At 45.2% G+C, this 14,152-nt stretch overlaps 1 protein-coding gene across 1 annotated transcript in view; it reads left to right on the top strand.

Moving 5' to 3' along the window:
* IL1RAP (interleukin 1 receptor accessory protein) overlaps positions 1-14,152 on the top strand; it is a 155,392-nt gene that overhangs the window by 28,673 nt on the left and 112,567 nt on the right.

Below are 14,152 nucleotides of genomic sequence, written 5' to 3'. Positions count from 1 at the left end.
TTTCAGCTCAAATTCTCTTCCTCTTTTTCTTGTCATCGGGTTGTGTGAGAAATATTCATACTGTTGACTTGACAGTTATCCAAAAAACAGTGGGTCCCAGTGGGTCACTGATAGAGAAGTTGACTTTCTATTGTGAATACAACAGCATCTCTTTGATTCAAGACTTGTAAAATTGGAGACTGCAGGTCTTCCTGAATCCAAGGCCAGCTCGCCATCCAACACATACCATGCTGGCTTCAAGATACTGCCATTAAAGGAACTCATTTGGAATTTTATCTGGGTATCAAACGATACTTTCAAGAAGAAAGTTAGGGCAAACATCAAGCCTTCCCACACTTCTGCGCAGAAAAATGAGGGTCTTTGGTTCTCTGCATCAGAAGCACTCCCTTTACTCCCTGATCCCCATTTACTGCATTTCTCCTGAAGCCCCATTTCTAGGGACTTTCATATCTTCCAGTAGGGTGCTGTTTCTCAAAGATGTTCCCCTTTGGAGTCATTTGTTAGTAACAGGGATTGTCCCTTCTGCCTCCCCTTCATTATCTATCCTTTTGAATCTCAGAGTTTCCATTCCTTCTTGTCCATGGTAGGCATGCTGAAGGCATTTATGTCCATTGCCCATTGCCACCTAACCCTTATCCTGAACCGAGCCAGAGTTGGAATCAAATGCTAAGCAAGAAGGCTATTAGAGGCTCATGTCATTTATCCAGTAGAAAAGACCTCCCTGACTCTTGGGGAGTGGAGAGTGTGTGCCACCTGCTTAATCTCTGTTTCCTGGACATTATAGGGGCAATGCTCCCTGGGGGGTTGCTTTCTCCCTTTTGCTCTGATTGGTTCTGAGCAGTGTGACCTCTGTGGCATCTTCAGAGCCCCTTGCTTCCCCTGTGGAATTCAGGCAGGAAGAGAGATTGAAGCCTTTGACTTGTAAATAAAACTCAACTGTCTCCTTGCTGTTGCTTGAAGATTTTGGGGGGGACCCTTTCCTCGGTCCCTCATGGGAAAAGCAGGAGGAGGGGGCAGATCTCTTTCAGACCTTGCCGGTCCTTGGTGATTAACTCACTCTTCCTAGATCCCGATGCTCTCCATTCTCACTGTCTTTGTTAACCATTTCCATAAAAGCTCATTGCCTGTTTGCTCACTCTCATTTTCAAACTGCTTATGCTACAATGAGCATCTTTCCCTGATTTTTGTTCTATTAGTGTTGAATTGTGCTTCCTCCGAGGTTATCCTTGTAGGGCTGGTTATGGTAAAAGAGGTCGGATGCTTTTTTCATACCGGGTTTTCTTTTTAATTCTTACCTTCTATCTTAGAATGAATACTGCTTATTAGTAAGGGTTAGGCAATAGGGTCTAGGGACTTGCCAAGGATTACACAGCAAGGGAGTGTCTCAGGCCAGATTTGAACCTAGGACTTCCCGTCTTTAGGCCTGGCTCTAAATCTACTGAGCCACCTATTTGTACTCTCAGACCAATTTTAAACATTTGATTTCTTATCAGCACACATTTGTAACTCCAGTAGAATTCCAGCCATGTCTGCATTTCTGACCATTCAGAGGAGGCTGAGCTGATGCTCAGATCTCTGTGTCTGGGTCACTGAGACCTTCTGCAGTGTAAATGAAGAGGGAATTGTTCCAGAAGCCTGGGTGGGGATGGCAGTTAGGGGAGAAGAGGTGCCAGTGAGGACCAGCCTCAGTGTGTGGCTTCCATTGTTCCTAGCTCCTCAGGCAGACTGACCACTCCAGTGTGCGTCACCAAAGCTTCCCAGGGATCGGAGCTGCATGGAGCTTGGAGACACTGAGGTAGCCTGGACAACTGAGATCAGGACATAGTCTGAGTTGTCTAATAAAAAAGGAGGGAAGAGGCCAGGGAGCCAGGAAACATAAATCTAAGTGCCACAGCACAAAAGCAGCAGGGATGGAGGAGACGTCCCATCGCCAGGTCAATGGAACCTCAGCCTATACATTCTGGGGGCTGGAACCAAAGCAGTCAGAACAGGCTGTTTCCATCTTGGTTAGGGGATGAAACTTCATCTGTCAATCTCATATAGGCTTTCTATTGACTCTCAGAGCTTGTCTTGCACTTGAAGGATGGCTTCAAAAGAAGATGGTCAAGGGGCAGTGAGGTGGTTCAACGGATACAGAGAGAGAAGGTCCTGAGTTCAACTCTTACCTCAGATACTTCCTAGCTGGCAAGTCACTCAGCCCCAGTGGCCTAGCTCACCTCGGAAACCATACTTAGTCTAAATTCTAGGATGGAAGATGAGGGTTTAAAGAAAAAGAGATGGTCTAATGGTGGACCCTTTGAGGTCAATGGAGACTCCAATTTACCTGGATGAGCAAGCTGAGACTGACTGACATGACGACTAATGTGCTCCCATGGGATAAGAGGATTGCATTGGGAAGTTAGGGGACCTGGGTTTGAATCCTCACTTAACTAATTAACCACCTGTGTGACTTGGGGCAAGTCTTTCAACCAATCTGAGCTCCAGTGACTGATCTGGGAAGTGATGGGATTGTATTGGGGGACACTGAAGATCCCCTCTACCTCGAACTCTATGGTCCTCTGTGGCTCTATGACTTTAGAAATATGGATTTGCATAGCCCAGGTAACTGTTGCCTAGAACCCCGCTGGAGGAGATGAAAGGCCCTTTACTCGCCAGCATTCGTTAGCCTTCCTTGAGCTTTCTGCCTATCTTCAACTCACAAATGAGTTTTCTTTTCAGATATTCTTGAAGGCAGACTCCTGCCATCGTCAATATAGTTGGGGCAGAGGCGTTTTTAGGAATGGAAGCAGACAGCAGAAGATGGTGGGCGCCTTATGTAAGCTGGGGGAGATTTCCTGCGATCATTCCAGCCCTGCTCCCTGGCGCTCAGGGGAATCCATGGCATGGGATCGTCTTCACGGTCCTGGCGGCCTCTTCTGCATGTGCTCCAGGTTAGCAGTGTGGTTAGATGAGGTGGGGCTGTTGAGAGGTGCAGACTCAGATCCAGACAAGGAGAGCTTACTCTTGTGACTCAGAGGCAGAGTGCCCATACTACTGCCTTCCTGGATGGTGGTAGCACCCTTTGATGTGCTCACCATGGCAGCATGTGTGTGTGTGTGTGTGTGTGTGTGTGTGTGTGTGTGTGTGAGAGAGAGAGAGAGAGAGAGAGAGAGAGACAGAGACAGAGAGAGAGAAAGAGAAAGAGACAGACAGACAGAGACAAAGAGACAGAGACAGAGAAAGACAGAGACAATCAGACAGAGATACAGAAAGAGAGAGAGAGAGAGAGACAGAGACAGAGACAGAGAGAGGTAGAGAGACAGAGACAGAGAGAGGCAGAGAGAGAAGGAGAGAGAGAGAAAGAGAGAGAGAGAGAGAGAGAGACAGAGAGAGAGAGAGAGAGACAGAGAGAGACAGAGAGAGAGAGAGAGAGAGGCAGAGAGAGAATATGTGTGCGTGTGTGTGTGTGCGTGTGTGTGTGTGTGTGTGTGTGTGTGTGTGTGTGTGTGTGTTTGGGGTTAGGACTGCTAGGGATTAGGAGTTCGAATCAGCTCTTGGATCCCTTTCCTGTACAACTACAGGGAAGTTACTGAACTGTAAAAAAGAGTCAAACACAGAGATCTTTTCTCTGGCACATAGTAGGTCTTTCATCCATGCTCTTTGACTCGCTGACCTTCTCTCTCTCTGCCAGGCTGCAGGCTTGCCACATGTTCTGCCAAGAAGTGCTCCTTCCAGATAGAACTGGCACAAAAGAGCTGATTTTTAATATTCTTTCCCCGACAGATAGGCAAGAGCGAAGGCGCCCGCCGAGGCGGGCAGGGAGGGACTGAATCCCCGCTTCTGAATGCCAATGGCGCTGGCCTGGTCAGGTTATTGTGGGGCTGGATTAATTATGCAGATTGGCAGTCTCCAGCGGCGCAGTAATTCATATCGGGGTAATTCACCAGCCGGCGTATTGACGTGATTATTATTCCGCCCGGGTTTTAGCTGCCCCCAGACAGTTGCCCTGCGCGAATGTGTTTCCTAAACTTGTTTGAAATTCACCAGGCTACGCCATGTGGAGCCCGGAGCTGCCTTCGTGGGTGGCTGTTGCGCCCCGGGTCTTCTCTCTCAGCTTGGGCATCTTCACAGACTCCCAAGGCGATGCCTTCCTGGCGAGTGACTTCCCCCATGGGCCATCTCCTGTTCCTGGCCCCTCCGTGGCTGCCTAGTTTGCATGGAAGGCTGCTCCCTCCGCCTCCAGGGATCTGCTCTAAAACTGAAGTCCTGTAGCCACTGCTAAGGTGGCAGCCAGCCCTCCCTTAGTGATATCCTGCTAATGACAGCCTACCTCCGGCGGGGCATGGAGAGAGCTCGGCCTTAGAACCAGGAAGACCTGTATCCATGAGTTCAAATAGGAGGTGTGTGACCCTGGGCAAGTCACTGCCTCGTGTGTTCACTGAGCTGAGGAAGGAAAAGGCGAATCACCCCGCTATCTTGGCCAAGAAAACCCCCAAAAGGGGTCGGAAGAGTCAGACAGGGCTGAAATGACTAAACACTAAAATAAACCCCACGTCCGTGCCCATGTGTGTATTGGGGGTGGGAAGGAAGGATTCACACATATATACGTGACAGATCTAATATTTATATGATACGCATATGATAGGCGTATTAGTTGGCTGGGTGGGGAGGCTATTGGAGTCCACAGAGATCATGAGGAGGAAGTTGATAGCACCACGGCAGGATTTCTGCTCACCTTCATCTTGAGAAAGGGACATGGACTGGTGGGCTTTCTCTGGATTTCTCAGCAAGAAGAGAGCCGTCTGGAAGCTAAGTACCCCGGCAAGAAGCCCCCACCCCCAGGCTCTGGACCGGCCCAGGATTTGTGGCTCCTTCGAAGGCCAGGGGAGGTGTCAGGCTGGTCCGGATGACTCCTTCAGGGTCCGGGTGGAGGTGACTCCAATAAAGGCTTAGTCAGCAGCCTCCGTGTAGGAGAAATCTCTGTGGCAAGAAGCCCTGGGGAAAGGCCCTCTCCAGCACTGTGGGTGGACTTTACAGTAACACTTAGCAGGCGAGGCATTTCTGGGAGCTCCCAGTGCCTTGGGCGTCCTTGGCCCTTTTGGTGACATGGTGAAACCTCTTCGCCATCCTGTTCAAGCATCAACTAGAGAGGTTAGAAGGGGAGCCAGTGAGCCCAAGTGCCCCGAGCCTCGGAGTCTGTCCCTGGAGCCCTGGACTCCTGCCTAAGAGATCGGACTCCAGAAGGGTGTTCATTGCTGTGGGGTGTAAAGCCGGCAGAGCGTTTCCCTGTGACTTGGATGGAAACTCCATTTGGAATCCCTCCCGCAGGAGTCAGCCACTTGAATAGGAAGACAAAGTTCAGTTAGAGTTCTGACACCATGACAGACTTTCAGAGTTGGAAAGGACGGCCACGCTGATCTAATCGAACCCAGAATTCAAACAACAACAACGATAATAATAACATCAACTATATCTTCTCCAAGGAAAAGTCAAGCAAACGTTGCTGGAATCCTTTCCTCGGGGGCCGTTTCCCTCCCTCCTAAGGCAGCCCTCCCCCCCATTGAGGGGTTCTCCTTCCAAGGAAGCTTAGATGCCCGGCAAACAAGCCTACCTTGTCTTCATGATGTGTTCCATTGATTGCCTCTAGCTCTGACTTCTCAGGCAACAGCGAGCATGACTGCTAACCCTTCTTCCACAGGACAGCTATTTAAATGTCTGAACACAGCTGCTACTGACCTCCCCCTTCTCCAGACTAAACCTGCCTATGGCTTTCCATTGATCTTCTCAGGATGAGCTTAGCCACGCTTCTCCCACTTCATTCTTTGCATGATGATTTTGTGGTCCTTTTGTGGCATGAGCTGGAAGTCCTTCCCCTTGCTGATGGCCTCCCCTTACAGGCTGCTCTATGATCGTTGTCCTTTCCGATCAGTGTGGCCCCCAGTGTGAATAATCATGTTCATCAGTCTCTCTCTTACTGTAGCCTCAACTCCCATTGGCCTTCTAGACTGCCACGGTGGTGGGTAAATGCCCATTGAGATTGTCAACCCACCCAGAGCCCCCAGACACCTTCAGGACCATCTATTAGCTCACCGGGCCTCTCCCACATCAGTCTTGGCAAGGTGGTTTTTGGAATCCAAGGATAAGTCTGGAAATATAATAGGGATGAATGTCATTGTATTATACTTGGCCCAATGCTGTTGCCAGGAGAAACCATTTTGGATGATGAATTTGTCATCAATGGCATTAGTTATCGTTCCCAGACTTGTGTCATCTATAAATTTGTGAGATATACTCTCAATGCTTTAATATAAATTAGTGTGTGTGTGTGTATGTGTGTGTGTGTGTGTGTGTGTGTGTGTGTGTGTGTGTGTGTGTGTGTCTGGGGGGCAGGGGTGGGAGGCAGAACTACTGAGACTTTACTGTCTGTGTGACCCTGGACAAATCATTTCTTTCCTTTAGTTTCCTAAACTGTTAAAATAGAGATAGTAAGCTCTGCTCTAAAAAATGTTTTAACCCTTTAAAACTCATATCTTCTATCTTGGAATTGATGCTAAGGATTGATTCTAAGGCAGAAAAGCATTAAAGGTTAGGTGATCAGAGTTAAATGACTCGGCCAAAGTAACACAGCTAGGAAGTATCCCCCTAGCTGTTCTGTGTATGTTACTATTAATGTGCTGTAGAAGCGTCAGTTATTGTTGTGGCCTGGGATTCTTTATTAGAAGGGCCACAGGACTTTGGGGCACAGCCCAACTAGCTAAGGATAAAGATGGGGAAATATTCATGAAGGAAAAAACATAAAGCAACAAATTAAATAAAAAAGGGAAGAAACAAACAAATCTTGTTTTAGAGCCAGGCTTTTACACAGCCATAGCCACACACACTCACACACAAACATATATTGTAATTTGTGGTTGTTGTTCTGAGTGTTTCCAATAGAATAGATCCTCCTTGAATTCAGACTGTTAATTTTATCCTCAGATTCATAGCCCTTAACATAGTGTCTAGCATAATTTTCTCATATTAAGCTGAGAATAACAATTAAATAATTAAAAAACCAATATTTATTGAGTGCTTCAGAGTCTACAAACCACTTTACTTACTTATATAATGTTTATGAAAACACTGCAAGATCAAAAATACAAGCAATGGCCACTTAAAGGACATAAGTTCCTCCATTGGCTAACGCTTTCCCATATGTGGTTGCCCCATCCTGTCTACGAGACTGCAAGATCCATGAGGGCAGGGTCTATTCAACTTTTGTATCTGTGTATCCAGTGCTTATCGAACAATAAGCCTTTAATATAGTCTTTCCATCCATCCATCCATCCATCCCTCCATCCATCCATCCATCCCTCCCTCCATCCATCCATCCATCCATCCATTCCTCCATCCATCCATCCATCCATCCATCCATCCATCCATCCATCCCTCCCTCCCTCCCTCCATCCATCCATCCATCCATGTATCCAACCTTTCATCATTGTACACATGAGGACATTTTGGTCCATGGAGGCTGGTTGATTTATTGACAGTCGAACAAGGAGTAAGGTGCAGAGATAGGATTTGAATTAGAGTTCTTTCTACCCCCTTCCCATCTCCTATGCTCTATTTTTGAAGGACTTGTAGTTTTTCCTTTTCTAATGCCACTTGTCCATTATGAACTGTATAGAGACAGATGGAGACAGATCTAGTATATACATAGACATTTTGCCTCCTGCCTCTACTTTTAGCTACTTTTTCTATGTTTTCTCCCTCATTCAATTGTAAGCTCCTTGAAGGCAAGGACTGTCTTTGCCTCTCTTTGTATCCCCAGTCCTTAGCACAGGGCCTGGTCGTAGTGGGTGCTTCATAAATAATTTTTGACGTTTGACTCTCAAAGCAAAAGCCAGTTTCACAAGTTTATAATAATGGTGTCAAAGTGAGATAGAAACACAAAGCCTTTCTAGGGGATGCATATTGACTCAGGTTTAAAATGTGATTCCTCTGTTTTATTGTCCTTTCATTCAGTTGGTAAACATTTCCAAATCATCTTTTAATCTAGGTTCACCCCTGTGGCTCATGCCTGACCTCCAGGAAGATGGAGTCAGGCCTAGATTGAAGTGGTCTGGTCTAAGGTTCTTGTGGTAGTATAGGCAAGGCCAGGTGGCTTCCCCTCAGGATGGAACTCTGAGCAAGGCCAGGGATGTTCAAGTACATGTTTTTGTTGACAAAGAGTCACTAGAAACTGAGGGCTTCAGTATGGTGAAGACTGTGGCCTCCTGGAGCATCTATGGTGGTCACAGTGGGCAGAGCCTGTGCTATTGATCAGCTCCTGACCTCAAGTTTTTTTATATTTAAAGGAGAGAAATCCACTGAGTAAAATTCTACCTCAATGGAAGGCTGATGATGTCGAGGCAGAAATTCTTGGGTGGATACCAGGTTAAGGTGGCTACATGGAAGGATTTGGCAGGTCTTGGAGACAGGGGAGTATAGTCCAGACACTTCATTCATATATTTGCAGACATGAGCCCTTTATTGCCTTCTGAGTATCCAGGTCTGGGTTCCCTGGAGAGCCTCCCTCCAGATTGGCCTAGTTCCTGCCTCAGTTTTCAACCAGCTCAAATTGCAAAGTGGCAGCAACTTTTTTCTTATAGATGAGAAAACTGAATCTTAAAGAGAGTAACAAAGTAACATTGAAGAAAGAAGAGAGATGGGATTCTTCTACTCCTCCAAGGCAGCTCTCAAGTCTCTGGAGGAAAGAAGCACGCCCTTCCTTCCTTCCTTCCTTCCTTCCTTCCTTCCTTCCTTCCTTCCTTCCTTCCTTCCTTCCTTCCTTCCTTCCTTCCTTCCTTCCTTCCTTCCTTCCTTCCTTCCTTCCTTCCTTCCTGTAAAAAAAAGTTTGCCATGACTTTTTGATGCTTTTTGACACCCAAATTCCCTCCTCTATCCCATTTCCGCTTTTTGGGATGACTAGCACTTTATTATAGATCGTACATGCCCAGTCTGTCAAAATATATTCATATATTAACTATGATGCAAAAGAGAGCTTAGACCAAAAGCAAAAAAAAAAAAAAAAAGAAAAAAACAATTACTTTGATTTTGTTTTTTAATAACTACCTGTTCATATCCTCTGACTACTGATCAATTGAGGAATGACTTGTAATCTTATGAATTTGGCTCAGTTCTTCATATGTTTGAGAAATAAAGCCTTTATTGGAGAAACTTGAAGACATCTCCTCAAGTCCTTCTGGACCCATTTCCTTCTTTCCTTCCAATCTTGGGTATGTCGGTTTCCTTTTTGCAAAACCTTTCTAATAGAATGTAATCCAAAAAAAATATCCATTTTACATCCCATATTGTTTACTATTTTTTGTTTACTCATAGATTCTTCCTTCATCCATAGATCTGACCTTTGTAGCATTCCATGCTCCCATAAACTGCTTCGTATATCCCCCTTCATTTCTACATCAGACGTCCATTCTGACCTTACCTTGGTATATGATGTGACATGTTGGTCTATCTGTAGTTTATCCCAAACTGCTTTCCATTTTTGCCTCTCTGGGCCTTTCTTAACTGAACATGATCTTACATTATCCTCAACTTGAAAGTTTGCAAGTGACTTCTTATCCTGGTCAATATTAGAATCATGGGGATTCATGAAGTTTCTAGGGTTCTCTTCCACCGAGGACATATTCTTTATCCTCTTTATCCGCATAGACAAACAAACACTGCCATCACACTCAAGCAAACCTCTCCTCTTTTTCCCATTGGCTGCTCTGGGCTTTACCTTTCCTCCTTTTTGAGCCCCCCAAATTATTACGAATGCTAAATAATTAGTATGTATTGAATTAGGATTCAACAGATTCTCATTTCACCCCATTCCTATAATTTAAATAGCTTATTACACCCCTTTAAGCTACTCATCTTGGTGGTGTTCTGATGAGATATGGATGGGCAGAAGAGATTCTGTTGAGTTGGAACTGACAACACTGAACAACTCATTAAATATGGGCAGCAATAGAGAGGAAAGGGTTGAGGATGACTAATTGGCACCGTGATTTTTGGAGTGTACTTTACAAGGCATGGAGCCCAGTCTCCTGATTTTACAGAAGAGGGAACCAAGGCCCAGGAAGTGAAAAGAATCTGTTCAAGATCACAAGATAGAGAGGACAATAACAAGATGTCTTTCAACAAGCATTTGGACTTGATATGTAAAGGAAGGGGTGCAAATGTTCCTAAGGATTTATGAAGTGCAATGGGCTATACCTTAGGAGGCAGCATTAATCCTCTCCTTTGATGTCTTTGGCCAAAGCCACTTGTTAGCTTGCTATAGTAGTGACTCTTATGGTCTAAATGGAAAGCATGCTGTTGTTGGAGCCAGAAGCCTGAGGAGAGCCTCAGTTTCTCAGGTGGTAAATGAGGAAATTAAATGCAGTAGCCCTTGTAGTCCTTTCTAGCCCGAGTTGTAGGCTCCCTTGGTGATAGAGCTTCAGGAGACTGGATTGGGTGCCCTTTGTGCCCCTTCAGACTGAGAATCGATGAAGTGGATGAACTGAAATTCTCTAGCAGGTTTCCCAATTCTGAATCCATTGGTCTGTCCATTCCACAAACCCAAGCCCTCCCCCCGTTCATCCCCCCATTTCCACACCAGCATATTTGAGCAGAATATCATCGTTGTTCTTGTTACCATTGCCACTGGTAGGATGCTCATGCATTCAGATTCTTTAAGGTTTCAGCCTAAAATGAAGCAGTGTTTCTGCTCTGCCTTGTTACTTCTTCCTGGCTTCAGGGACTGGTTCATAATGCATGTGTTCTCACTATTGCCCCCGGCAGCTTGTGGCTGTTTAAATAAATATGAAATAACTAATGGAATATGTCTCTCAGGAAAGATGATGGCAGGAGACTGGAGCCAAAAGGAACCCCTCCGTCTGGCCATCTTTGTGCAATGACTCCATTCCAGCTCAGAGCCCCTTGAGCCCGGACTTGGCTGGGAGTCCGGAGAGCTGGATGCTAATTCAACTATGGAAGTTCATAGACTAGCTGAAACAGAGAAGTAGAAAGGAATTTAGAGAGGGGCTGATTCAGCTACCCCATTTTGCAGATGAGAAGAAAGACAAATAAAATGTGGAGGCACCATGGCAAAGTAGACAGAACTGTGAACTTAAAGTCTAGAAACCAGGGACAGCTAGATAGCTCAGTGGATTGAGAGGCAGGCCCAGAGACAGGAGGTCCTGGGTTCAAATCTCACCTCAGACACTTCCTAGCTATGTGATCCTGAACAGGTCACTTAACCCCCTTTGCCTAGTCCTCATCTCTCTTCTGCCTTAAAACCAATACATAGTATTGCTTCTAGGAAGGTAAGGGTTTAAAAAATAAATAAATTCTAGACCTAAATTCAATTCAAACTCTAACCCTTAGTAACTATATAATCATTTGCTACTTGTACTTCCTTGACTAAGTCACTTTCTCTCTCTGAGACTTATCTGCAAAATGGGGATGATTACCTTAGAGGATAACGGAATTTGCAAAGAAGGCACATTGGTGGCCATTTAGATCTAAGTGAAGCTGTCATTTAATAATATAACTAACAATAATTACATAGAAATGACTAGCATTTTTACAGTGCTTTAAAGATTGCAGAGCCCTTTATAAACATTATCTCATTTTAAGCTCACAATAACCCTGGGAGATAAATACTATTATTATCTTCATTCAAATTGAGGAAAGTGAGGCCGGTAAAGAAGAAGTGACTTGTCCAGGGTCTCCTCAAAGAATCTGGGCCTGGATTTGAATCTGTCTTCTTGACTCCAGGCCCAGTACTCTTTTTGTGGCCCCATGGGGTCTCACCTACACTTGGCTTGAAAATCATCCTCCATCCCATTCCATTTTCCTAGTTCATGCCTCGAATGTTCTTCTTCTCCTCTAGATTCCTACCAGGTGAGGCTCAGAAGCAGCTCCCGACTGAGACAGTCCATGTTTTTCTAACTTGCTACTCTTTTCTCTGTTGTGAAATTATTTTGTACTTAATTGATCTCTACTTTGTATGTGCTTTTCTGGCTGTGTCTCATTGGAATGGAAATTAAGGGGGCAGTTTGGTGTCCCACTCGACAGAAAGACAGATCTAGAGTTGGAGGTTCTTGCTTCAAATCAGGTTTCAGACACTTCCTAGATATGTGACCCTGGTCAAGTCACTTAACTCCCATTCCATAGCCCCTAGCGCTCTGCTGCCTTAGAATTGATTCTCAGTATTGATTCTAAGATGGGATAACCATCCATATGTGTGCAAGTATGTGAAAGAGTGTGTATTTGTACACACACTTCTGACCAAGAGGTCCTCCCTAAGTCCTATTTCATTCCATCAATTGATTCAAGTCTTCCCTCAGCATCATTCAGTAATCTTGGGAAAAGCAATTAAGGCCAAGGATCACACTAATGGAAATGTCTTCAGACTGGGTCCTTGAGAACTCAATAGCACACAGTTGGAAAACTGGGGTTGGTTGTGGGGAATGTGGAGGTGGGAGACGTTGGCATATTCATGAGTGTAGGCCTGCTTTTGAGCCAAAACCAGTTGGAGAGATCCCTGTACTCCATCATGCCTCAGGGTTGGGGTTCCAATTGAGTTAGCCAGAGTCCATAGTGCAGCATAGTTATTTGGACATAAGCAAGAGATCGTACCGGGTTTTATGAATGTGGGCAGGATATTGCTGGACTGCTGGGCTTCTTGAAGAGGTCTATGTCAATCTCCAAGCACCACGTGGATGCAGTTGTTGAACTTATTTTTGTTTTTCTCCATGACTTGGAAAGTTTTCTTTGGGCTGTTGAGTTATTAGGAAAAAACCAATTGAGGGCATAGTATTGATTCTGAAGCTCTGTCTATGGTGCTGAGTGCATCTGGGGAGGCCTAGAGGTAGATAACCAGGGGATGCTGAAGATGAGGAAGATGAGAACCTTTTGTGCTTCTGTTATGGTTCAAAGTTGGTGAAACATTGAACTCTTACAGTCTCCAGTCCCTTTCTTTCTCACAACAGCCATGTGAGCACTCACTCCCATTTACCTGATGAGGAAACTGGAGCACCATGGTGAAATAAATCACCTTTGGAAAAGGGAGGCTCAGAATTGGAATAGAGGCTGAGTAGGGGCAGATGGAGCTTTATCTGGGTATTAAAAAGGAGGCTCCTGGGTCCTCTCAAGGGCTAAACATGTTGCTGATCCAGTTTCATTATTGTGTCAAATTTCCCTTAAAGTCCTCTGCATTTTCACTTCCTCAAGACAGGCATATCACTAATTCATCTTTGGAAATTATTAGCCATGATTGGAATTACTTATGGGCTTAAAAATGGAGAGAAGATGAGGAGGTTTTTGTTTGTTTGTTTTATTTCTTTTCCCCTTGGTAACTGGTCAAGAATTCCATAAAGGCAAAAAGAAAGCCTTTGGAGAGGGCAAGAATTGTGAACATTTAAATACAGAGGAAAAAGCAGGCCCAGGACTTCCGTCTGATCAATTAAAAAACCCATTAGATGAGCCAGGTTTCCATCATGAACATCAGCTGGCTATGCTGGCCCAGAACAGTCGGGTTGTTCTCTGTTGAAAAGTAGGCAGATGCTACAGCTGAAGGACCTTGGCATAGAGGGGGGAGAAAGAGACTGTGCAACCCTCACGTTCACAGACGAGGTGTTTGCAAAGCAGGCATTTCTCACTCATTGTTCATCAAGAATCCACACAGCAATTACGAATGGACTGACAAGAGAAGGAAGACAAAAGTGAAAGATTTGCAAGATTTGTTTTAAACCTTTTGGGAACGTGGTGTTGTCCCCATATAATTTGATCTGAAGAAGTTCTGGGAGCCTCTCATATTAGCTACGCTGTAGAAGAGGCATAGGAAACACATGCTTAGCCATCTTTCAGGGATGGCATCTTCCCGTTTAGACTGGAATGAATAAATTCCTATTTGCTAACTGTTTCCTATATTCAAAATGCTATTCTCAGGTCCCGTCTTCAAAATCAGAATCGAGAGGGTCCCTGCCTCCAATGAGTTCTATTCCAAAGGAGAAGACCACACAGAGCTGGGGGTGGTGGCCAGGGAAAGGGATTCAGGTGTGGGGAATGGCTCAGATTCTCTGGTGAAGCCCTTTCCAGAAGCAATGACTATGGTGATGGGACTACAGTTCTCAGTGGTTGAGGAGAGTATGTGTTA

Source organism: Monodelphis domestica, chromosome 8, assembly GCF_027887165.1.
Source record: "Monodelphis domestica isolate mMonDom1 chromosome 8, mMonDom1.pri, whole genome shotgun sequence".
In the NCBI taxonomy this organism is placed as follows: Eukaryota; Metazoa; Chordata; class Mammalia; order Didelphimorphia; family Didelphidae; genus Monodelphis; species Monodelphis domestica.
This window is presented reverse-complemented; position numbering and strand designations above follow the sequence as displayed.